This window comes from Penaeus monodon, chromosome 16, assembly GCF_015228065.2.
Source record: "Penaeus monodon isolate SGIC_2016 chromosome 16, NSTDA_Pmon_1, whole genome shotgun sequence".
In the NCBI taxonomy this organism is placed as follows: domain Eukaryota; kingdom Metazoa; phylum Arthropoda; class Malacostraca; order Decapoda; family Penaeidae; genus Penaeus; species Penaeus monodon.
This window is the reverse complement of record NC_051401.1, coordinates 44,031,375-44,056,849: the sequence shown is the minus strand read 5'-3', so window position 1 is coordinate 44,056,849 and position 25,475 is coordinate 44,031,375. Positions and strand designations below refer to the sequence as shown.

Here is a 25,475-nt window from a genome sequence, read left to right as displayed (position 1 = left end):
CTTACTCCCTTTCTATTCCTCTCTCTCTCTCTCTCTCTCTCTCTCTCTCTCTCTCTCTCTCTCTCTCTCTCTTTCCATTTCCCTTTCCCTCTCTCTCTCTCTCTCCTTTTCCCTCTCCCTCTCTCTCTCTCCTTTTCCCTCTCCCTCTCCCCCTCTCTTTCCCTCTTTCCCTTTCCCCTTCCCTCTCTCCCTCTCCTCCACTTTCCTTCCCACCCTTCTCTCATTTCCCCCCCCCCTCCCCTCTCTCCCCAAGGCCAGGCCAGCAAGGCAAGGAAAGACGCCTCTCAGCTCAGCGCTATATCTGGCGGCTCTGTGTCTCCCCGGGACGAGTTCATTACACACTCGAGTTATCACTTGTCAAAATATCCGCCCGGGATACAAGTGGCGTTGGTTGTGATCGTGGGTGGGGACGCGGACATGAGAGAAGAGGAGCGAGGGGGAGAAAGGAGGTGAGAGGAGGAGAGAGGAGGAGGGAGAGAGGAGGAGAGAGGAGAGATGAGGAAAGAGGAGGTGAGACAAGAAGGGAGGAGAAAGAAGGAGAGAGGAAGATGGGAGGGGAGAAGAGCAGAGAGGCGAGACAGACAAATAGACAGACAGACAGACAGAGAGAATGTCATGCGGAAAACAACAAATGAGAACCTTCCACCCCACATGCACCCCTCCCCCCGCCCTTCGCAAGCGGATCCTCGGGTCAGTCTGCGCCACTCCTCGTCCATCCCGTCGAGTGCCAGCTATCAGCCTTCCCTCCCTCCGCCCGCCTCCTGCCGCCTGGGGTCATGAGCTCCTCCATCTCGCCTCGGTGGCACCCTCCTCCCGATCCAGATATGCGTTAAATGCCGCAGTACACCTGGCACTGACTGCACCGAACGTACGCGGTGTAAGGTCGATTCTCGGTCGGTCGGTCTGTTTGTCTGGCTCTGTCTGTCTGTCTGTCCGTCTGTCTGTCTGTCTCTTTCTCTCTGTCCCTTTCTGTCTCGCACACCATCAGTCACTTTCCCTTCCTCCAAATACTCCTCCCTCCACTTCGCCTGAACACTTGTGTATCGGTTAGCAATTCCGTTACAAGTGTGTTGCTATTTACAGCACACATTCGAGCAGACATAAACTCTGTCGAGCACACGCGCATGCACACATGCACACGAAAGCACAAGTAATTCCAACACGTAAGACTTCGAACGTCTTCCCTGCCACTGTCCAGCTATAAAAACAAACAGTAAAAAGGTAAGACACATCAAGGATCCTCATCAAAGGTTGAACAAAGCCTCGGTCTCTTCATCTGGTTAGTAACGGTATTGTGATTATACCTGGCCATATATGCGCACAATCACACACACTCCCTCTCTCCCTCTTTCTCTTCTCCTCCTCTTTCTTCTACTTTCTCTCTTTCTCCCTCCCTCTCCCAGTCACACACACACACACACACACACACACACACACACACACACACACACACACACACACACACACACACACACACACACACACACACACACACACACACACACACACACACACAGAGTTATGCGCATCCAACTACCAGCCCGACGCATATGCACGTGCTCCTGCCGCGGCTGCCCACTTCCGCCACGCTAAACTGTCTGGCTTAAAGACGAAGTGCTGGTCTCAGCCGCTGCTGGCCGGCTCCGGCAGATTGTTTATGTCCACGCCAGACACTCCCGATGTTGAGATCTGGCATACATACATACATACATACATACATGTATTTGTGTATATACATACATATACACATATATATCCATGCATAATCCTTACATATGATTATCTTACTACGCTAAGAATGGAGAGTAAAATGCTATGTTTTCCAAGGACACGCAATCAACACGTCGATAAACTACGTGACAACCATAACAAATCAAAATATATCCGGATTCTCACTCTCTCACTCACTCACTCACTCTCTCTTTCCAAACATACACTAATGCCTTCGTTTCTGTCTGTTTGTCTGTCTGTCTGTCTGTCTGCCTGTCCATCAAGCTATCTGCCGGTCTTACGTCTCCCTCTCACCCCCCCCCCCCCCTTCATCTCCGACCCCGGCCGCCCGCCTTCGCGCAGCCTTGACACTCCAACCCGGACTGCGGCATTCGTTTGTCTCCGCTGCGGTCACGCTTCACGCACGATGTCCCCCTCAAGGTGATCCTGCGCCGCCCGCTCTCCAACGTGACCCCAGCAACGCCCTCACGCCCACGACGTCCCAGAACACGCACGCCCTCCCCACCTGTCAAACTTCACGCCCCTATGCCAAAGCACGCGCCCGCGAGCACACGTGCCACGCTGCGATACGCATGCTTGTTCTCATTCTCTGTCTCTTTGTCTCTTTTCGCCCACCACGATTTCTTCTTGCCTTTTCTCTGTCCCATTCTTCTTACTGGATTCCAACTTGTGCTGAAGAGAAAGGCAAAACGACAAAAAGGCATAAAAACTGGTAAAATAAAAGAGAAACTCGAAAAAAAAAAATGAAGACAACAACAAAAAAATTAAGACAGAAAAATACGAAAAAATGAAACCAAATAGAAAACGCATGACGAAAATTACTATCTATCAGCAACAAGTAATCAACAACAACAAAAGAGTGTCAATATAAAAAAGACAAATCAATCAGACATGAGGCAAAGAAGATAAATAAACAGACAGCGAGAGGAACGCTTGCAATATCCCGTTCGCCATCAGCTATGCCATAACAAGAGGAGGATGCACAAGTAACATCACCCAAGTTGAGCCGTAGTTGCAGCTCTTGAGGTTCTCCCCCCTCCCTCCCTCCCTCCCTCTCTTTGGAAAGCTCGTCCTCGTCCTCCTCCTCCTCCTCCTCCTCCTCCTCCTCCTCCTCCTCCTGAACCCCATTTCCCTCTTCTCGCTTTGTTCTATCGCTTTGTCCCTCCCTCTCCCCTCCTCCCTGCCTCTTCCATTCCGACATGCACAAATAATCTACAAAAAGCTGGAGGTGGGGGGGGGGGGGAAGAGTTGGAGGAGGAGAATTAGGAGGGAGAAGGGGAGGAATCCAAGTGGGGAGAAAGAGAATCGGAGGGGAAAAAAAGGGAAGAGAGAAAAAACGAAAAGAAAAAAGACTGAAGAGCGGATTTCGCAGGGGAAGAGGGACTTCACATCCTTCCCTCTTTCTTTTTCATAGCAAATGAAAAACCCTTCTGCAACCCCCCCCCCCCCTCCCCTCCTTGTCCTCCTTTCCCCTCCTACTCGGGGAGCGTCATGCAGTCATGAAGAAAGGGAAGTTGGGGGGGGCGGCGAGGAAGGGAAGGGGGAGAGGAGGGAGAGGAAGAGGGGGAGAGAGAAGGGAAAGGGGGTGAGAAAGTGAAGCATAGCAAAGGGAAGGGAAGGGACGGGGAAGGGATAGAATGGAAAGGGAAGGAAGGGAAGGAAGGAGAGGGAGAGAAGGGAAAGAGAAGGAAAAGGACAGAGAGTCAGATGGTCAGACAGAGAGAGAGAGAGAGAGAGAGAGAGAGAGAGAGAGAGAGAGAGAGAGAGAGAGAGAGAGAGAGAGAGAGAGAGAGAGAGAGAGAGAGAGAGAGAGAGAGAGAGAAGAGAGAGAGAGAGAGAGAGAGAGAGAGAGAGAGAGAGAGAGAGAGAGAGAGAGAGAGTCCCAAAGAACGGTCTTGGTGCCCCGGGGTTGGCTCACTGCTTGCCTGCTTGCCCCCCCCCCCCTCCTCTACCGCTTACGGTCTCCCAACAAGTCGTGGTTCACCATGACTCCTCGACCTCAAGGGGAAGAAGTAAAGAAGATGAGAAGAATTATAAAAAAAAAAACGAAAGCAAAAAATTAATAAACGCGGAAGCAGAAAAATCGTCAATAAAAAACCAAGACCAGATCCCGAGGGCGTGGGCGGAGAGGAAACAGCCCGAGCGAGAGGTAAGGGCGGATGTGGAAGAGGATAGGAAGGTGGACGAGATTTGGGAGGAGGAGGAAGAGGAGGAGGAAGAGGAGGAGGAAGAGGAGGAGGAGGAGGAGGAGGAGGAGGAGGAGGGAAAAGGGAAAGAGGAGAGAGGGAGGAGGAGAGGAGGAGGAGAAAAGGAAGAGGAAAGGAGGAAGAGGAGAATTAGGAGAAGAGGGAAAAGGAGAAAGAGGAGGAGGAAGAGGAGGAGGAGAAAGGAAGGGAAAACAAGAAGGAAAAAAAAGAAGAAGAAGGAAAAACTAGCAGCGATACTTGTAGAAGAATAATCAGTACCATTTGGAGAACAAGAATTAGAAGCAGAGGAAGAAGAAGAAGAAGAAGAACCCGCAGGAGAGCGGCCGTGAGAGCAAGCAGGTGCGGCGGCCCTCGAGTGGGTCAAGAGAGGCCCAGCTCCGGCTGCTTCCCACCCGAACCTCCTGACGTCTCCTCCAGTTACAGGCCGATCCACCTCCTATATCACCCATGCCTTTAAACAAACGCTCGCCCACTCGCGCTTCCACCACACCCTCGCCCTCCTTCACTCCACCCTGGTTGTGGCTCGCGGAGATTGCCCAAACAAAAGCGGATTTTTCCCCTCCCTTTTAAATTCGCTCCAACGTAAAAATTGTGCGTCACGCGAAACGACGTCACTTCATTGTTTATTCCGGTAGTTAAGTCTGTCTCGGAAGTACATTCATATCCATCTGCTGAGACATCCTGAAACGCTGTCGTGTAATTCAGTTCAACTCTTTACACGCGGTTACTCAAAATGTAAACATACTTTTTTTTTTATTATTATTATTATAAGTCTGTACTTCCATAAGTATCCGTAAGGGAGGGTTGGGGAAGGAGAGAAGGAGGTAAGGAGAGAAGGAGGGAAGGAGGGAAGGAGGGAGGGAGGGAGGGAGGGAGGAGGGAGGGGAGGGGGAGGGAGGGAGGGGAGGGGAGGGGAGGGGAGGGGAGGGAGGGAGAAAGTGTGTGTGTGTGTGTGTGTGTGTGTGTGTGTGTGTGTGTGTGTGTGTGTGTGTGTGTGTGTGTGTGTGTGTGTGTGTGTGTGAGTGAGAGATTGATTGACAGATGGGGGTGGGAGCAAAGAAATACGAAAAATATTAGTATCGTCCACTTAACACGACCATGACTCACCCACGCTCTTCTCTCCCCCTCTTAACTACTATGCCCGACCTAAGAATCTCAACATGCCCTTCCATAACTAGACATATCCAAGCCCCCCCCTCATCCCCATTCCCCCACCCAAACGCACTTCTACCCCTCCCCCGCAAGCACGCCCCCCCCCCCCCCTCCATCACCCCCTCTTCATGCAACAACAAAAGTGAAGTTCTATTGTGTTGAAATTCCCTTTTACCCCCATCTCTCTCACACCCCCGCATCCCCCTCCCCCTCCCCCCGCCCTAAATTAAGGTCGCTCCTCACAACTACTTTCCCCGTCACACCCACAATTACCGTCACAATCGCATGCTCCCCCTAACCCCCCCCCCTCCCATCACCACACCACGACCCCATATTTTAAAAAAAGGTCGTTCGCAATAGCTTCCCGATCTAAGCTACCATCCGCCTCGCTATCCCTCCCTACGCCCTTCTCTCTTTTACTCCCCAATCGCTCTCCTCAAACCCGATTATCTTTCCTACCCAAACGCCCTGCTTCTCTCTCCTGCCCGTACTCCCTTCCCCCTTCCCTACCCCAAACCCCATCTGCCTTCTCCCTCCCCTACCTAAACCCTCCTCTCCCTTTCCTCCTCGTGCTCTCGCCCCTCTCTCGCTCCCCGCCTGGCAACCAAGTGCCGTCGCGGAATCGCCGTCGCCGCCGCCCTTCCAGATCACCACCGTCGGCGGCATCGCGGTCACCGAGACACACGAACGGACGGAGACGGATGGACGGACGGACGGACGGACGGACGGGAAAGTCAGGGCGCGAGAGTCGGCAACGTCACGACTTAGTAACGCAGTGTAATTGAACTTTAGTATAATTCTCACGAGAACGACCTTAGCTGAAAACAGTGCAATACTGAATCGACTTCGGTTGACGGCACCCAGCGCTTAAAACCGCAATGGTGTTTACAAACGTCCTTCGTTAAATTAACAGCATCACCGGTGTCACCTTCTCACTCTCTCGCGATCGTTATCACGCCATCTGTCCCCACCGCTATCGGGGGCCCCATCTCTTTAGCTCCGTGGCCGCCAATAAAAACAATACAACACACTTCCCGTTACTATAACCTCCCCCCCCCCTCCCGCACTGCCTGCGGTCAAGGGGAAGTGACTTGCGCCAGTTGGCCCTCTGACCTTTGACCCCGGTGACCGTGCAGCCTCTTCCCGTGCCCACGTACCCAGCGTTTCCTCTCCTCTTTGTTTCAACCTCCTCGACCGCATAACGGATCGTCGTATGACTAAAAACACTAAAAATAAAACAAAACCAATATCGAAAGCTGCATGCATAAAGAATGCCACATACAAATGAACACATAAACATATGATTTTCAATAATCAGTAAACGAAAATAGAAGCTTCTTCCCACACACTCTTCATTCTTCTTTAGTCCCCGTTTATAATTCATTTTTGTTCCTTCGTCAATATGTTCATCCGTCTCTTTCCTTTCCATGCCTTCTTTTCCCCTTCCGTCTATCTTTCTATTTTTCTCGGTTACCTGACTGGCATCAATTTATCTATCTACATTTTTCTCTCTCCCTTATCCTCCTACTTCATGATCTTTAATTCTTCATTGCTTTTTGTCTGTCTGTCTCTCTCTCATGGAAAGATTCTGCAACACTTGAAGGCAACGGTATCACCTGCAGCTCTCCCCCTCCCCTCATGACGTGGGTAAGTGGGCGAGAGGGGAGGGAGGGGAGAGGGGAGCCGCGCTGCATGAGAGGGAAAGAGAAAAAAAGGAAAAAAAAGAGGAGAGAAAACACTGAGTGCGGACTGAAACATGCAAGGTATGCGGCAGGAGGGACGATGGAGAGAAAAGGTAATACGGAGGTTGGGAGGGAGGTAATATATATGGACAGAACAATTTTTCGCATACACGCGTGTAAGTGTGCGCGACAGACAGACAGCCACACACATACACACACACACACACACACACACACACACACACACACACACACAAACACACACACACACAATCATGCACATAAATGCATATTTATATACGTCTACATCTATCTATCTATCTGCTGGGAGGGAGAAGCCACCCCAAAGGTGCCATGCCCTCAGTCCGAGCCTGGGAGAGTTGGATACATCCGCTAATGCAGAGGTTAATCTCTAATGGTGAAATCCCAGGAAATACCCTATGATATGAGTGTCTCCGTGTGACGCAAGCTCTCCCGAGACAAAGCCGAGGAAACCCTAGAGGCGAGAAAAAAAAGGTTGTTGTGAGCAATAAATAATATCTGTGACAGCTTAAGAAAATCAGTGATGATGGCAGTAGTCACAATAACATCTCGTACTCCGGAACAAGAGGAAAATCCTCGAAAATCCTCAAGTGGCGATACCCAAAGCCAGGGGCACCGGCAATGAAACATCGGCAAAATAAAACAAAAACAAAAAAAAAAACGCTCACAAGACAATTTAGCAACGGTTGACAAACTTACCGACCTGCGGGACCAAATCTAGAACGCGTAGAAGCCAAGCTATCTAAGACAGGAAAGCACCTTATCTCTAAATTACGAGATACCAACATTAATTCTCTCCCTTTCTCTCTCACAGCATCTCCGTCTCAGCTTTCTTAGGTCCCTCCTCTAAACCAACGCATAATATAATTTTGCACACTTCAAAGACTGGCAATTTCATTTTAAAAATAACATCAAAATAATGCCAACAAAAAACAAACTGCTAAAATGTATAAAATTTTGAGTCACAAAAATTAACAATTCTATGAATAGTGTTTAAAATGCGTTTGTGAAATACAACATATAAAAAATACAGGTATTTCACTCTTCTATGGTTATATATATATATATATATATATATATATATATATATATATATATATATATTATAAAATACTATATATATATATATATATATAATATATATATATATATATATATATATATATATATATATATATATATATAGACACACACATCTCTATAATATACGTGTGTGTGTGTGTACGTTATTCAATTTATCACCAGAGCAAATATATCCTTGGCTGTGAACTCGTTTCATATCAACATCCACTTATAATGACGTACAACGGGTCTGCATATTTTCTCTCTTACATTGATCCGTATCAGCAGTTCGTTATCTTATCAAACTGATAACGCACGCGCACCGAGTTCACATGCGAACACCGAGCACACCCACACAAACCCTCACCACAACCTCGCTCACATGACTGTCAACATTATCACGGCGCAAGATGGAAGTGTCTCCCACCGCTCTCTCCACCGCTGCCATTGGCCCGCTCCGCTGTGACGTCACGGTACTGGAAATACGCCATTGGCCGAGCGGCATCCCGACATCGCACAGACTCTTGCCACTGGCCCCTTGGAATTATGACGTTTTCTTTTCTTATCAGTTAAGGCTGAGAGGATTGATATTCCGAAGAACTTGCTTGAGCATTGCAGACGGAAGGCAAAGCAAATCGAAACTAGATCGCTTGAAACAATACGAATCTGGAGAGCGGTTGCGCGTGCGTAGCCGTATAACCGGAGAAAATCCAGATGGTCCATAAGCGAGTACTATTATAATTTTAAACTTTTGTAATGAACCATCAATATACACCAAATGATTCTTAACCGGATCATAAAACCGTTATATCAAGCGTTTTTTTTTTTTCAAGGTAAATATTCAACATGACACCAGTAACTGTCGGCGATAGAAAAAAGAAAGAAAGAAAAAAAAAACGAAATACAACGAAAACCTTTTATAATGTAAAACATCTGAACAATAACAACATCCATAACTAGGCGCTACTGAATCAATCTCACGATTATTTGACAAACAATGCAATAGAAAACAATGATAAAAAAGAAAACAAAAAACAAAAACAAGTCGCACAAAACCCAACCTTATATCAGGTACAGAATCACAGCAAAATCACAGCGCTGTGATGCCGGCTGGACAATTATCCCCTTACAGAAAAAAAATGGCAGTATAAAAAGGATATGAAATAAAATACAAAAAAAAGAAAGTATCGGCATCGCGATCTATTATGAGCACACACCTCCAGCTGCCGTACACCTGCATAACCCACATTAGCTCCCCCCCACCCCCAACCCCCCACCAAGCACCTGCACGCCCCGCATCACACCTACACGCCCCTGCAACCGCAACCCCGGAAGGACCCCCCCCCCTCTAAAAATACCAGTGACATCAACTCGCCTTCAGAACGAGGGGCAAGGCAGGTAACCCCCCTCTGGATCCGCCTCCCTCTCCTACGGTCCTGTTCACACACGTTAACGCAAAAGCGCGCGCACACGCACACGCACAAAACAAGTATGTGCAAGGGTGTGTGTGTATGTATATACGTATATATATATATATATATATATATATATATATATATATATATATAAATATATATATATATATATATATATATATATATAATGATATATATAAATATATATATATATATATATATATATATATATATATGATATATATATATATATATATATATAGTATATGGGTGTGTGTGTGTGTGTGTGTGTGTGTGTGTGTGTGTGTGTGTGTGTGTGTGTGTGTGTGTGTGTGTGTGTGTGTGTGTGTGTGTGTGTGTGTGTGTATGCATAATATGTATATTATGTATATTATGTATATTATGTAAATTATATATATATATATATATATATATATATATATATATATAAATACACATATAATACATACACGTGTACCCCCTGACCGCCTAGCGAAAGGCTTTCCCAATTCGATTTCAGGGATGGGGAGGGAGAGGCTGTGCAAACTCAGGGACTCCCACTTGCATGAGCTTTTGGGGAGGAGGGAGGCTGCAGGATGGAAGGGCGAGAGGGGGGGGGATGGGGGTAAGGAAGAGATGACGTCACCACCACTTCGACGGGTGCAGGTGGAGGACGTCTTGATATGGTGAGTGAAAAGGGGGAGCGATGGGAGAGAGGGAGGGAAGGGGCAGAGGGAGGGAAGGGAGGGAGGGAGGGAGGGAGGGAGGGAGGGAAGGGGCAGAGGAAGGGAGGGAGGGAGGGAGGGAAGGAGGAAGGAGAGGGAGGGAAAGAGCAGAGGAGAGGAGAAGGGAAGGAGGAAAGGAAGAAGGAAGGGAGACGGGGAAGAAGAGAAGATGAGACAAGGAGGGAGCGAGGGAGGAACTGAGAAAGGAGGATGGAAGAAGGAGGAGGGAAGGAGAGAATATGAGAAAGGAGGAGGGATGGAGGAGAGACTGAGAAGGGAGGGAGGAGAGCTGAGGAGCGAGGAGAGAACTGAGACGGAGGGATGGAGGAGGCTGAGGGAGGAAGGGAGGGGGCCGAAGGGAGGAGGGAGAAAAGTAGGAAGGACAAGACGGAAGGAGGGGCAGGAGGAGGGGGGGGGGAGAAGGTGGAGGAATGGAGGAGGAGGAGGGCAGGACAAGCTCGTGAAAGGGTTGGGTGGGTGAGGGGGGAGGGGTCGGGAGGGGATGCACTACTCAAAGTTCACCACCAACCGCCACCAGGAACCCCGCCCTCCTCTTCCTCCCTCCTTCCTGCTTACCCCCCCCCCGCCCCCTCCTTTCCCTTCCCTTCCCTTCTTTCCCCTGCATCACCCTTTCACCATTCCCTTTCCGTTTTCACCCCAACACCCTGCTCTTTGGTCCCCTGCCGATTAAATTTGCCGGTGACAGCTCCCTCGGTTTTTCCTGTCGTCGCTAACGGTAAGGCGAATATAATGCCATTTCTATACGAAGAAAAAAACGATAATAATGCCAATGATAATGGTAATAATAATAACAGTAATAGATAATAATAAATATGACGACAGCAATATCAATATCAATAATAAAACAATAACGGTAGCAACATCAGTTGTAATATCAATTTCAATCTTGCACACACATTGCAGAGACACGGCAGGCACAGACACAGGCACAGACGCAATAGGGAGATGGCGTCACTGGTTATAATTAGAACGTGACGCTGATCCCTCACCCCCATATCCCCCTATCCCCCCCCTCCCTCCACTACATCAACACGATAGCATGCAATATATAAAATTAAATATGAGGAAACACACGCACCAAAACACTGAAGAAGAAAAAAACAAAAAAAAAAAAAACAGACACTCCCTCTCTTAACGACATCACCTGAGGGCCCACTTCCTTCCCTTCCTCCCCCCCTTGCCCCATCCGGTCCCCCTCTCCCCCCACCTCTCACTCTCCCGGTCTCCTCCCCTTCTGTTTCCTCTCCCCTCCTATCCTCTCATTCTCCAGCCTTTCTTCTTCCTCTACTTATTTCCCACTTCTTCTCTCCCTCTTCTCCTCTGTCCCCTCCTCGCCACTTTTCCAGTCATCAGCCCTTGTCTCTTATCTCACTTTCCTCCTCCTCCTCCTCTCACTCCTCCCTCTTCCTTCTCCCTTCTTCCCTCCTCCCTCCTCTCCCGTTACAGTGGGCCATGCAGTTCCAGCGCCCGTCCAGTTATGATGCCGACGCCGGCCAGACGGGTCATCGCCGGCGGAATGAGAGGCCGCTTCCAGGGGAGGGGGGGGGGAGAGGGGGAAGGGAGGGGAGGCGAGACGAGAGGGGAAGGGAGGGGAGGCAAGAGGGGAGGGAAAGGGAGAGAGAGAGGCAAGGGAGGGAGAGCGAGAGAGAGAGAGAAGGAGAGAGGGAGAGAGAGAGGAAGAGGGAGGAGAGAGGAGAGGAGAGAGAGAGAGAGGAGAGAGAGAGAGAGAGAGAGAGAGAGAGAGAGAGAGGAGAGAGAGAGAGAGGAGAAGAGAGAGAGAGAGAGAGAGAGAGAGAGAGAGAGAGAGAGAGAGAGAGAGAGAGAGAGAAAGAGAGAGAGAGGCGATGAAAGAGAAAGAGAGAGAGAGGCGATGAAAGAGAAAAATAAGAACAAGAAAGAAAAAGACAAGAGTGAGCGGAGAGAAGCGAAAGAGAGGTAACGACCAATGAATATGAAATAGAGAAAACAGAGAAAAAAAGTATTTATAACTAGGGAAATTGCAACATAAAGAGCAGGATAAACAAAATACGAAACCCACATCAAAGTCAGGAGATCCCAGACCCGAAACATTGAAGAGTTGCAACTCGACAGCAATAATATATAACAAGGCGGCATTAAGCTTTTTTTCTGGATGGGATTACGAGAGCGTATAGAAGGGAGAAAAAAAAATGGAACCGGAAAAGTAGAGGAGAAAGAAAAATGAAGAAGACAACAAATCAAGAAAAAGGAAAAAAAAAAAACGATAAGAAACTCTCCATAATGTAAAACAAACAAACAAGCAAAAAATAAACTCAACACAGGAAGAGAACGGGAGCATCTCCACCAAGAAACAAACGGGATAAACCACAACACGAACCAAAGACAAGAAGAACGAAATACAAAAGGATAAAGAAGGAAAGAGACGGTCTGAAGAGGAGACAGCTAAAAAAAAAAAAAAGAGAGAGAGAGAGAGAGAGAGATAGAGAGATAGAGAGATATAGATATAGATAGATAGATAGAATGTGAGATAGATAGAAAGAGAAAGAGAAAGAGAAAGAGAGAGAGAGCAGAGAGAGAGAGAGAGAGAGAGAGAGAGAGAGAGAGAGAGAGAGAGAGAGAGAGAGAGAGAGAATTTGCCACACTCGTGATCAAAGAGCGTAATCTTTTGTGCGGCTAAAATCCTGACGAAGCGTGCACTTTCGCCCGGAGGAAATATAAAGGGAAAAACAAAGATAATTTAGGAAGAAGAAAAAGAAAAAAATCTTCTTTCATGAGGGTTGCCTCAAAATAATAAAAAAATATGTATAAATCAAATGAATAAAAACAAAACAGACCAATTCTGGCGCTTAAGTAATTCCACTATGACCCCATCAAATCCCTGAAGGTCAAGACAAAATTGCTGTTCTCTTTCATAATCCGATACAGAGGCACACGCACGCAAACACACGCACGCAAACACACGCACGCACACACACACACACACACACACACACACACACACACACACACACACACACACACACACACACACACACACACACACACATCCTTCGTGCTGGGAATCGAAGGAAGTCTTTCCCAGATTTATTACGACCCAAATTCCTTCCTTTTACGGCCTGTGATCACAGCTTGCAGCTCCTATTTTATCCTATCTGTCTGCCTATCTGCCTACCCTGTCTACTGACCTACCTCCCTGCCTGCCTGTCGGTCCGCTGTTTGTCTGTTATTCCCATTCACTCTCACACACACTCACTCACTCACTCACCTCTCACTCAATTCACTCACTCTCACTCTCCTCACCTTCACACTCACTCACTCACTCTCACTCTCCTCTCTCACACTCACTCACTCACTCTCACTCTCCTCACCCTCACACTCACTCACTCTCACTCTCCTCACTCTCACACTCACTCACTCTCCTCACTCTCACACTCACTCACTCTCCTCACTCTCACACTCACTCACTCACTCTCTCGTTTTCATTCCGCCCAACGGCAGACATTCTTTGATAAACATCCTGACATTGTTTATTCCGTCAGAGGTAGGAGAGACAAATCATTGCCTAACGAGAGGGGGGTGGGGGCAAGGAAAACGATATGCAAGCTGTGTAAGACAAACAGATATCAAAGAATCATGTAGAAACAAGAAAATGCGTGAAGAGGTGAGGTTCAGAAAGAAAACATTGGACGATGACGGCGAAACAAAGAGAAAGAACTGAAGGCAGAACAAAAAACAGCGACAAGAGACGAAGAAAAGAAAAGAAAAGAAAAAAAAGTAAAGAAAAAAAGAAAAAAAAGAAAAAAGAAAAGAAATAAATCAATAAAGAAAGAAAGGAAGAAAGAAAAAAAAAAAAACGTAAGAAGGAAGCCGGGGGAGGAGGGGAGGGTAGGACGGACAGAGGGGTACTTTAAATGATGAGGATGAGGATAAGGATGATGATGATGAGGAGGAGGAGGAGGAAGAGGAGGAGGGGGTGGTAGGAGGAGGAGGAGGAGGAGGAGGAGGAGGTGGAGGAGGAGGAGGAGAAGGAGGAGGAGGAGGAGGTGAGGAGGAGGAGGAGGTGAGGAGGAGGAGGAGGAGGAGGAGGGGGGGAGGAGGAGGAGGAGGAGGTGGAGGAGGAGGAGGAGCAGGAGAAGGGGGAGGAAGAGGAGGAAGAGGAGGAGGAGGAGGGGGGGGGAGGAGTGGAGTGATATGTGCGGAATGCGGAGAACGTGAGGACCTTCGTCTTCCTTTTCTACCTCATCGCTCTTCCTCCCTTTCCCTCCCCCTCCCCCTCCCCCCCTTCTCTCCGCACCTCATCTTCCACTTCTCTCAACTAACCCCCCCCCCTTTTCCCTCCTATCATCAAGCTCTTTACCCCCAGACCATTTTTTTTTCTCGTTTCATATTCATAACTGCCAGAAAAAAAACGTGCATCTGTGCGTGCGTGTGCATCGGCTGTATTTGTGTACACATTACTGTCCACCCGAAAATAAATAAGCATAAAAAATATAAAACCAAGACCAATACACAAAAACAATAACAAAAACATCAACATCAACCAACAGCAGCAGCAGTTCTCATCAATTCTGACAACGTTCCCTCTAACGATAGACTCAATTATTTTAGTGAACCAAGAAAGGAGAGGAGTGGAATGGAGTGGAGAGGAGTGGAGAGGAGTGGAGAGGAGAGGAGAGGAGAGGAGTAGAATGGAGTGGAGAGGAGAGGACATTAGAGGACAGGAGAGGAGAGGAGTGGAGAGGAGAGGACAGGAGAGGAGAGGAGAGGACAGGACAGGAGAGGAGTGGCATGGAGTGAAGAGAAGGGGAAAAGAGAAGGGAGGGAGGGAAGCGGAGAGGTGAGAAAGGGAGGAAAGAGGAGAGGAGAGGTGAGAAGGGGAGGGGAGGAGAGAGGAGGAGTGAGAAGGGGAAGGGAGAAGAGAGGAGAAGAGAAGGGGAGTAGACGAGGGATGAGGGGATTAGGGGGGAGGATCATACAGCTTAGAACAGAAAAAAATACCGCAACGCAGTGAGGAGGAAGGTAAGGAACACGGGGATAAATATAATGATAATGATAATACAACGATAATGTAAAAAAAAAAAAGGTAATCCTACCGAAATGATAATGGTGACGATGAAAATAATAATAGTAATAAAAATAGAAGAAGTAGTAGTAGTAGTAGTAGTAGTAGTAGTAGTAGTAGTAGTAGTAGTAATAGTAGTAGTAGTAGTAGTAGTAGTAGTAGTAGTAGTAGTATAGTAATAGTAATAGTAATAGTAATAGTAATAGTAATAATAATAATAATAATAATAATAATAATAATAATAATAATAACAACACAAACAATGAAAAAATAACAATAATAATTATAATAACGAAGACGATTACAATAACACAAAATAAAACAACCAAAATAACATTACCAACAACCCCAATAAGGACAGCAGCAAAAACAAGAAGAAAACGGAAAATCCTTCGAGGCCAAAACCGGATCCCAACTGGACACGGAATATGTTTCTCTGAATCGCCTCATTCATCTACGCACCGCCACCGCCGCCGACAGAGGCCGGTGATCGTAAGGAAGTATGTCATCAAGGCGGGCACGGCAGATACGGAGAAGTGGAGGGAAGGGGAGGGAAAGGGGAGGGGAAGTGGAGGGAAGGGGAGGGGAGGGGAAGGGGAGGGGAGGGGAGGGGAAGGGGAAGTGGAAGGGAAGTGGAGGGGAAGTGGAGGGAAGGGGAGGCGAAGGGGATGGGATGGGATGGGGAAAAAACGTTCAGGTAAGGTAAGGTAAGGTAAGGTACTGTAGGGTAAGGTATGATAAATTAAGGTAAGGATGAGGCAAAAACAATGAACGAAAAGTTAGGTACGGCGAGGGAGGGAAAGAGAAGGCAAGTTAAAAGGGAAAAGGTTGATATAGTTCAATATAAAAATAGGAATAAGAATAAAAAAAAATCTATACAGTTCAATATAATAATAGTAATAACAGAAATAAGGAAACCAACTAACTACCGTTTTACTTTAACCACTGATTGCCAAAGGAAATGACATCTGATCCACACTGATTCTCCACAACACAACAATTACAGCATTGCTGACAACAACAATGCCAACAATTACGATAAACATCACTCTGTTGAGAATGATTCGCCAATCTGCCACGTTGAAGGACATTTACCAACTTCAATGACACTGCCAAACAATAGCAATGAGAGAGAGAGAGAGAGAGAGAGAGAGAGAGAGAGAGAGAGAGAGAGAGAGAGAGAGAGAGAGAGAGAGAGAGAGAGAGAGAGAGAGAGAGAGAGAGAGAACGAACTTAGCGACGTCATCGGCTGCCCCAACACCCAACGGTCTTGTGGGCGTGGGCGCGGGTGCGGGCGTGGGACGAAGAAGCGGCACGCCCTTTGCAAATGTCGTTTTCTCCGCGTTGCAACTGCCGCGTTGCGCCTAAATGGTAGGATAGCGGTCTTGCGAAGTGCTATTACCTCCGTTGCAATGTAAAAGGTACCCACAGCATATTGCAATTTGGTTAATAAAGGTCCACTGTTCATCTTTCCCGCATTTTTTCTGTATTTCTCAATCTCACTTTAGCCCATTTCTCTCTCTCTCTCTCTCTCTCTCTCTCTCTCTCTCTCTCTCTCTCTCTCTCTCTCTCTCTCTCTCTCTCTCTCTCTCTCTCTCTCTCTCTGCACGTGCGAGCGGGCGTGTGCAACATAAAATATGAAGGCTATTTTTGTCTAATGAATTAATCCGCTTCTTATGCTACCGACGCCCAACTCCAAACGAACACTCTGCATAATTCCCCCATTCGCGGCCCAAAAGGGGAAACTCCGCTAAATGGCAGACAACAGCAAAGCAGTAAACACGACCGCCGCGAGGAAGGGACAGGGAAAGAGACGTCGGACGAAGGGTGAGGCAGGGAAAAGGCAAAGGGCAGGGGGTGTGGAGTGGGGAGACGCGGAAGGGGGAAATGGGTAGAAAGAAAGATGAGCAGAGAGGAGTTGAAGAGAATAGAAAAAAAAGAGGAAGACAGGAGAGAGGAGAGGAGAGGCAAGGCATGGATACGAGGAAAGAGAGAAGACTGATAAGGAGGAAGATGGACGAAAGAGGATAAAGAGGAAGAAGGGTCACAGAGAATGGAGAGAAGAGAGATATGGGGGAGGACAAGGGAGAGGGTGAAGGTCATCTTATCGGGGTTGATGCGCAGGGACTGACCAGGTAGCCCCCACGCATCTCCCGCATTCGTTAACTCCATCGTTACGTCACGCTACGTTTTCTGCTCCAACACGTGGGTCCCTCAGACAGGAGAGGCAGAAGGAGGAGAGGGAGAGGGACAGGGAGAGGGAGAGTGAGAGGGAAGGGGAGCGAGAGGGAGAGGAAATTGATGAGAGAGGGGAGATAAGAATGATGGGAGAGGGGAGCGAGACAGAGAGGGGGAAGGGAGGGAAAGAGAGAGAGAGAGAGAGGAAGGGAGGGAAAGAGAGGGAGAGGAAGAGCGAAAGGGAGAAAGAGGCTGGGAAAAGAAGAGAAAGGAGGGGAAGGGAAGAAAGAAGAGGGCGACGGAGACCGGGAATAGTGGAGAAAAGCGATAGCGTAAAAGATTACAGCACAGACCCTATATCGAATTGCAAAAGGAAAATATATAGTATCCTATAATGATGGGAAAAGGCCAGGGGTCGGGGCAAGGGGCTGTACCCTACCTACTACGTCGACGCCGGCAAACTGGGCATCACCCCCCCCCCACCCCTCCTCCTCCGCCCTGCGAGTGGACACTTCTCACACCGCCGTGGGAATGCCAATGAGGTTAAAAGGAAAGATGGTGCGAGGAAAATGGAAGGGAAAAGAGGGAGAAAGGAGAAAAGAAAGGAGAAGGGAAAGAGGGAGAAAGGAAGGAGGAGGGGAAGGAAAGAGGGAGAGAGGAAGGAGGGAGAAGGGAGGAAAAAGAGGGAGGAAAGGAAGGGAGGGAGAAGGGAGAAGAGGGAGAAAGGAAGGAGGGAGAAGGGAGAGAGAGGGAGAAAGGAAGGAGGGAGAAGGGAGAGAGAGAGGAAAGGAAGGAGGGAGAAGGGAGAGAGGGAGAAAGGAAGGAGGGAGAAGGGAAATAAGGAGAAAGAAGGAAGATAGGAGAGACTGAGAAGGGAAAGAGGGAGAAAGAAGGAAAATAGGAAGAGAGAAGAAGGGAAAGAAGAAGAAAGAAGGAAGAATGGAGGAGGGGGGAGAATGAGAAGGAAGAGGGAAGAAAGAACAGAATAGGGAAGGGATTGGGGGGGGGGGGGATGAAAGAAAAAAGTTGAAAAGCGTCTGTGTATATCGATGTTAAGAAAATAACAGCAATAATAAAGTAATAATAACGAAAATAATACCAACAGAAACAATAAATATCGCAAATGCAAGAAATGGAATAAACAAAAAACAAAACTTACATAACAAAACCTTACAGGGTAAAGCACGTTCCCAGCGCAAAGGGGACAAGGCACAGACACACACGCACACCTATATACATATATATACTTCGTGTCCGCGCGCACATACACACCCAAGCAGCGAGATACATAAAACACAACACACACACACACACACACACACACACACACACACACACACACACACACACACACACACACACACACACACACACATCAAAGCCACCGTCTCCCATTCTCAATCATAATACACCTGTCGAGAAGCAACGCAGCATCCCAAGGTGTGATGCTCCGGCTATTAACGACCCATTGCGCATTCAACACGCAGTAATCCCCCCCCCCCCAACCCCTTGTTTGTCTCGGCCATGTATGGGCGGACGGTGCCAACCCATAACCGTATATGCATCTCTTCTCTTCTCGTCTCTTCTCCCTTCCCTTTCTTCATCTATTCTTGCATCTCCCGCTCACAGACAGCCTTTCTCGTTTCCCAAACCAAGTAGCGGAGTGAATATTTTTTTCCCATCATTTTATACGTCCGATCAAGATTTTGGTCCCAGATTTTTGTTGGCCAAGCGATGAACTCAGCTTCGTTTCTTATTTATCTATTCAATTATTAGTCCATTTTGTGCCTGGGATTAGTTTCGTTTAAGTAACCTCTGGGAAGGTAAACAGGTCCCTTGGTTCATACTACCTGGGAGGACTTACGCATATCCGTTCTCAAGGCGACACTTACCTGGAAAAAAAGAAAAAAAGGTGTTAGAAAAGTAGTCATAACCATTTTACTTAAAAATACTAAAAAAAAAAAAAAAAAAAAAAAAAAAAAAAAAAAAATATATATATATATATAAAATAAAATATATATATATGTATATATATATAAAAGACATTTCTCCAACGTAGATCAATGCACCAACATGAAATATTAACATCAACCTTACAAAATAAATATCAATAATAAAATAAAAACGCTCCATACAGAAAAGTCACTATCCTCTAACTCTAATGCATTATTAACATTTATCAATATTTGCTTCATACTCAAGTAAACAATGTGATTATCTCGCCATAGTCTCCCCTTAAATCGTTTACATAATGTTCCACGTGAACATTAACCGCCCATGCACAATCATAGAAAACCTTCCTTCCCGGCCATCCAATATCTGCCAGCTTCATATACCGTACTAAGAATAAAGAAAGAAAAAAACGAAACTGAGAAAAAAAAAGAGAGAAAAAAAAGAACATTGAAGGATCCCATCCCTCTCCTACAGAGAACATTAGCAGTTCAAACAGAACGCTGACGGACAAAAATATTAGAAACAAACATAGTTAAGTTTCCCCCTATCCCATCCACGTTCCTAACCCGCTCGATGGCAGGGGTGACTCCCCTAAATCGCGAAGGAACACACTCCAGGTGCGGCCCGCCTCGCTCTCTCCGTTTGTTTACACTGTCAACATGGGCTTGGAAGGCAGCTTAACTTTTTTTTGTCATATGAAGAATATATTATCTCCTCCCATTCCATATACGACGGGAGTGCATGCTTTCGGACGAAAAATATTGTAAAACCGTGTATATATTTAGCGAAGGCGAAGAAAAAAGAATTAATAACAGAAATAATACACATAATAACTATAATAGCAGTAGCAGCAGTAGTAGCAGTAGTGGCGGGGGTAGTAATAGTAGCAAGTAGTAGTCATACTGGCGGTGGTTGCAGTATTAGTGGTAATAGTACCAGTAGTAGTATCAGTAGTAGTAATTGTTACTACTAATAGTAGTAATAATGGTATTATTAGCAATTATGGTGGTAGTGGTTACTGTTGTTGTACTAATAGTAGTAGTTGTGATGATGTCTATGGTTATTAGATGTAGAAGTAACAATAACAGTGGCAGAAGTAGCATCAGTAATAACGTTTATAAGAAGCCAATCAATTTACGATTTTATTTTTTTAGCGGACGAAAAAATAGCAAACACTACAAAGACGGAAGTAGTAGGAGTAATCGGAGAAGTAGTAATAGTAGTAGTAATAGTAGTAGTAGTAGTAGTAGTAGTAGTAGTGGTGGTGGTGGTAGTAGTAGTACTAATAGAAGTAGTAGCAGTAGTTATAGTAATAACAGTAGTGTGGGGGGGGAGTGGTTGCAATGTAGTGGTTACTGATAATAGTGGCAGAAGTAGCACCAACCATAACCTCTATAAAGTAACATACCAACCTACGAAAACCTGCAACTTTTTCTCTCAGCAGCTGAAAGAAAGAAAATAAAAAAAGAAAGAAAGAGAGAGAAAAAGAGAGAAAGAAAGAGAGAAGGAAAAGAAAAGAAGGGGAAAAAAAACACACTGACATTGGCAACACGACACAGCAAATACAGCGATCTGGCCCCCGATGGACACGACAGCGCCGCCGGACACGCACTCGCACACCGCAGCGTGAAAGGGAAAATGTCAGTCATTCGTCAGCTGTGGTTTCCTCGCTGCTCTTTCCTGACGGCGATTTTGGCAATGCCTCTGTTCAGGTCAAATATTCTTGCGCTTGTAATTTCTCCCTTCTCCCGTTTTTTGTTTTTTTTTTACTTCTTTCATTTATCCAATTCTTTAACTGATCTACTTTCTTCCACTCTTTCCTCTTCTCCCTCCCTCTTGCCTCAATTCAGTCAATTATCTGACTCATTACTTCCATTGTTCTTCCACATTTTTAAATTTCTTCATTTATCATTTTCTTTCACTCCCCTCACTCTATCCACCTTCCATTTTTTTTCTCCGTTCATCCAATTATTCCCTCTCCATCTTCCACCTTCTCCACCTTCAATTACCCACCCACACCCTTCTTCCACCCTCGACAGCCAGCACCCTAGCACAAGCATCAGCCCCTCCACTCCCTTTTCATCAACAAAAGCATCAGTCCCTTATTCAAAAGACATCTATTAGCGTCAGCGTCTTCGCACCATTTATCAAAATACAAAATTAGACACAAAAATACAATGCTGTTCCGACACGAGCGTAGGGGAGTGGCGAGGAGAGGGGAGAGTGAAGGGAAGGGAGGGGAGGGGAGGGGAGGGGAGAGCGAGGGGAGAGAAGGGGCCGGGGAAGGGGGAGGAGTTTCCATGTCTAACTCGATACCTCCTCCGTGACACACGCAGACGTCTCCACGGAAGGCCTCCTAGGTGCTATCCCCTCCCCCTAACCCACTCTTACGTCATATTTCTACACAATCGCATTTTGTTTGAACAAACGACTTTCCAGGATCTGTAGTTCGGAACAACGTTCTAATTAAACACACACAAACACGGATTTCCACACGCGTAGTAAAAAGAAAATAATGCACATACATACATATACACACTCACGTCTCACTTAATTCGCACACACTCTCCCCCCTTTCGCCTTCTGTTCCGAGTTGGTCGCATAATTGAATTGTGGCGCGACACTCCCGTAGAGTCGCACAATAATCCTTCCATTTGCCGCGAGGGCCATTTCGGTTGACGGAGAAAACAATAAAAAACTCGGAAGCCCTTGGATGATCCGCAGTTTGAAACTACAGAACGGAGAAAGATCAAGATCATGATAACAGTGAAAAGAAAGAAAGAAAGATCAAGAGAGAGAGGGGGGAGACAGGGGAGAGAGAGAGAAAGAGGGAGGAAGGGAGGGAGGGAGGAAGGGAGGGAGGGAGGGAGGGAGGGGGAGAGAGAGAGAGAGAGAGAGAGAGAGAGGAGAGAGAGAGAGAGAGAGAGAGAGAGAGAGAGAGAGAGAGAGAGAGAGAGAGAGAGAGAGAGAGAGAGAGAGAGAGATGAAAGGATAAATAAGAGAAGGGAAAGAAGAAATTTTCTCCAAAGAGGATTAAAATTGGAGAAAACACCCATATTAGTAGCGGATGTCGGTAAACTGTGCAATTAATAGTAGCGGCAGTAATTACTTAGGTTAATTGGTGGTTACCTGGAAGGCAGCCAGGGACGATCGGTTTCTTTTGCTCTATTATGCTCTATTTGGAGCGACATCAACTGTTTGGCCCCCTTTCCGTCTTTTTTACCCACCCTTCCCTCTTCTCTGTCTCTGTCCCTCTCCTCTCACTCACAATCCACCCATTTACACACCCACCACCCACTCAGTCGGTCGGTCACACACACACACACGCACACACACACACACACACACACACACACACACACACACACACACACACACACACACACACACACACACACACACACACACACACACTCTCTCTCTCTCTCTCTCTCTCTCTCTCTCTCTCTCTCTCTCTCTCTCTCTCTCTCCCTCCCTCTCTCTCCCTCTCCCTCCCTCCCTCTCTCTCCCTCTCCCTCTCCCTCTCCCTCTCCCTCTCTCTCTCTCTCTCCCTCTCTCTCTCTCTCTCTCTCTCTCTCTCCCTCTCTCTCTCTCACTCTCTCTCCCTCTCTCTCTCTCCCTCTCTCTCTCTCCCTCTCTCTCCACCCTTCCCCATCCCCCTATTCCTTCCATACCACCACCAGTTCTCTTTTCCGAGAATGCTCCACTTCGTCAGCCTGTTCCCCAAAGCGCATTATCTGTATTCCTCAAGAATTCCAATATTCGGCCTTTCGGGTTACACGAATCCTCCTTAATTGGCGTCGCGTGCGTGGAGTGCGACTCGACGGTCCCCCTAACATTGTACCTCGAATGTATGTTTGTGTTTGCGTAGTTAAGGAGGTCCTTCTCTTCTTCTTCTTTTTCTCTCTCTCTCTTTTTAAGGACGCCAAGCACTTAATACATGTGGATGTGGACACGCATAAACGTTATAATGAACAGTTGCATATGCACACACAAACCACTCTGTACCCCCCCCCCCCCTTCTCTCTCTCTCTCTCTCTCTCTCTCTCTCTCTCTCTCTCTCTCTCTCTCTCTCTTTCCTCCAGAAATCGTACCCTTCTTTGCCTTGACCTATATACCGAAACGTTCCTCCTCCTCCTCCTCGCTTTCGGATGGCCGTCAATATCTGAATTTGCCATTTTCCTTCCCACCTCTTTCTCCATTTTTCTCCGCCACGTCTAACTTCCTCCCCCATTCCGGTCCCATGTGACACCGCAGTTCCCGTGTCACATGCCAGCTTCTTCCTTCCGTTTGACATCTCTTGACACCGCCGCGTGACCTTGTCCCGTGCGTCACATCTTGGCTTGCTTAGCCCGTCTACTCCGCGCTCTGCATAATGCGGGGAAAGACGTAATACAGTCACGCTAATTTCCTTCCTTCGCTAAAAGTTTGGAAATTGCGTTAATAGCTATAACCAGAAATATGAATCAATTACTTATTTAACCAATTAATGAGACGCGGTATCTTGTAAAGGGGAGGGGGTGGAAGATACATACAAGAGAATAGTTAGAAAATTCTCATCGAAGGCACCTTGGGTTTAGAAAGACGGAAATGCACAAAATATAAAATTACGATTTAGAGGAAGCAAAACACGAAGGAAGAAAGGAAGACGCGACATCACCGCCTGGAAAAAAAACGCGTTTCGTTCCGGCAAATGCGGCACTGCTGACGAACCTAAGAACTGCAGGACTTTTCCAAGACACGTAATCAGCGGAGTTCTTTCCCTGTCCTTCCCGTCGCGTGGTTTTCATACTAAATCCACTTTGACAAGCTTTTGTTTCCAGGAGACTTCGAAATTCCCTCCAACAATTCCGGATAATGTCGTGCTCGCAAAACCCAATCTGCATCTTCCACCAATGGTTTCGGCGACCATGCACTGCTGAGGAGAAACATTAAATTTGACGAAAAAGGCGAGAAAATCAGGGAAGACAACAGAATAAGGAGCATAAGTCTCCAAAGACCTACACACGGATAAACCAATTCCGATAAATCCACCAATCTATAAATAAAACCAAACGGCAAATCTGCACCTTTAAACGACTGAGAAGGGACAGGTAACATCGCTCCCGTAGGAACAGGTGATGAGGAGATAGGCAGAAAGACGAAAGGGTGAAGCGGAAAGAAGAAAGAGAGGGATAAGAAAGGGAGACACGGTGAAGCACGGGAGAGTTTAATCCGTCACATGCAATACCGTCATCATGCCATAGAACTCACCACGCCGCCCATTGCCACGTGAGAAGAGGGAGGGAATACACGAATCTTCCCAGAACATCTCGAGTCATGGGCGCCGCCCGGACCCTAAGGGCGGGAGGGAGAGAACCACACCCTCGATAACTTTAATTAAGGACTTACAGACTCCGCTCGCGAAAAAGGGACTCGTGCATCGGGGTCTTCATTAGCATGCTGGAAAGTCCTTAGGGTGTATGGATGTCCGATTAAAGGCAGCCATTTTCTCCGGACCACCGAAGAACAGCCATACTTGTCAATAGAAAAAAATGCGAGAAGTGGAAGGAAGGAAAGGCAAAACATAAAGGAAATAAAGACAGAAAGAAGATTTTGAGCAAGAAGAGGAGAAGGGATAACATGGCACTGTCTGTCAGCAGGTTGGATGTTTTTGCTGTCCCGTAGGCCCGTCTTGGGGCCCGCATGGCAGACGTGCAAAAACTGCCAGGGTGTGGCAGGGCGCCGCACCCTAGCAAGCCCTATTGCTGTACGCCGTCGTGTTCAACATGTGCGTGTGTGTGAACAAAGATATATAGAGACGCATACGGAATAGCATCGGGAAAATATGGACTTTGTTAGATACATAAGACGAAAACACACACGAAGATAAACCAACGACACAGCGACACACATCAGAGGAATAAAGGTGGCGCGGGGGGTATATTTCGGGAGCAACTCATGACGGAAGATATGCGTGTCCCGGGCTTCCATTATATTATAAGCCTCAACCAGATTATTTCATTAGCGAGACTGACTTACGCCGCCGCTCGTCATCACGGCGAGGATCGTCTCGGCGAACAACAACAAAGTTTAGCCGGAAGTCATCATATTTCTGGAACAGTTCTGGCCAGCCTTCGACGCCCACGATGAAACTACGAGCTCCGAGCCCGCCGAACTCGAATCTACAGGGACGATACAGGAGAGAAATGTTTATATTCCTCAGAGAGAGAATTCGGAACGACCTCCCGCTGTGTCACACAGGCCAGGGTCAAAATCATCCAGTC

At 47.0% G+C, this 25,475-nt stretch overlaps 1 protein-coding gene across 4 annotated transcripts in view; it reads right to left on the bottom strand.

Annotated features, from left to right (window-relative positions):
• Window positions 1-25,475, bottom strand: part of LOC119582832 (leucine-rich repeat flightless-interacting protein 2-like) — a 67,511-nt gene that overhangs the window by 37,191 nt on the left and 4,845 nt on the right. For 3 of the 4 annotated variants that reach the window (XM_037931298.1, XM_037931301.1, XM_037931299.1), the window contains exon 1: window positions 8,147-8,259. The exons of the other annotated variant lie outside the window; for it this stretch is intronic. The gene's annotated coding sequence lies outside the window, so the exon portion shown is untranslated. Of the gene's footprint in view, window positions 1-8,146; window positions 8,260-25,475 lie in introns of those variants that run through there. 4 annotated transcript variants of the gene reach the window in all.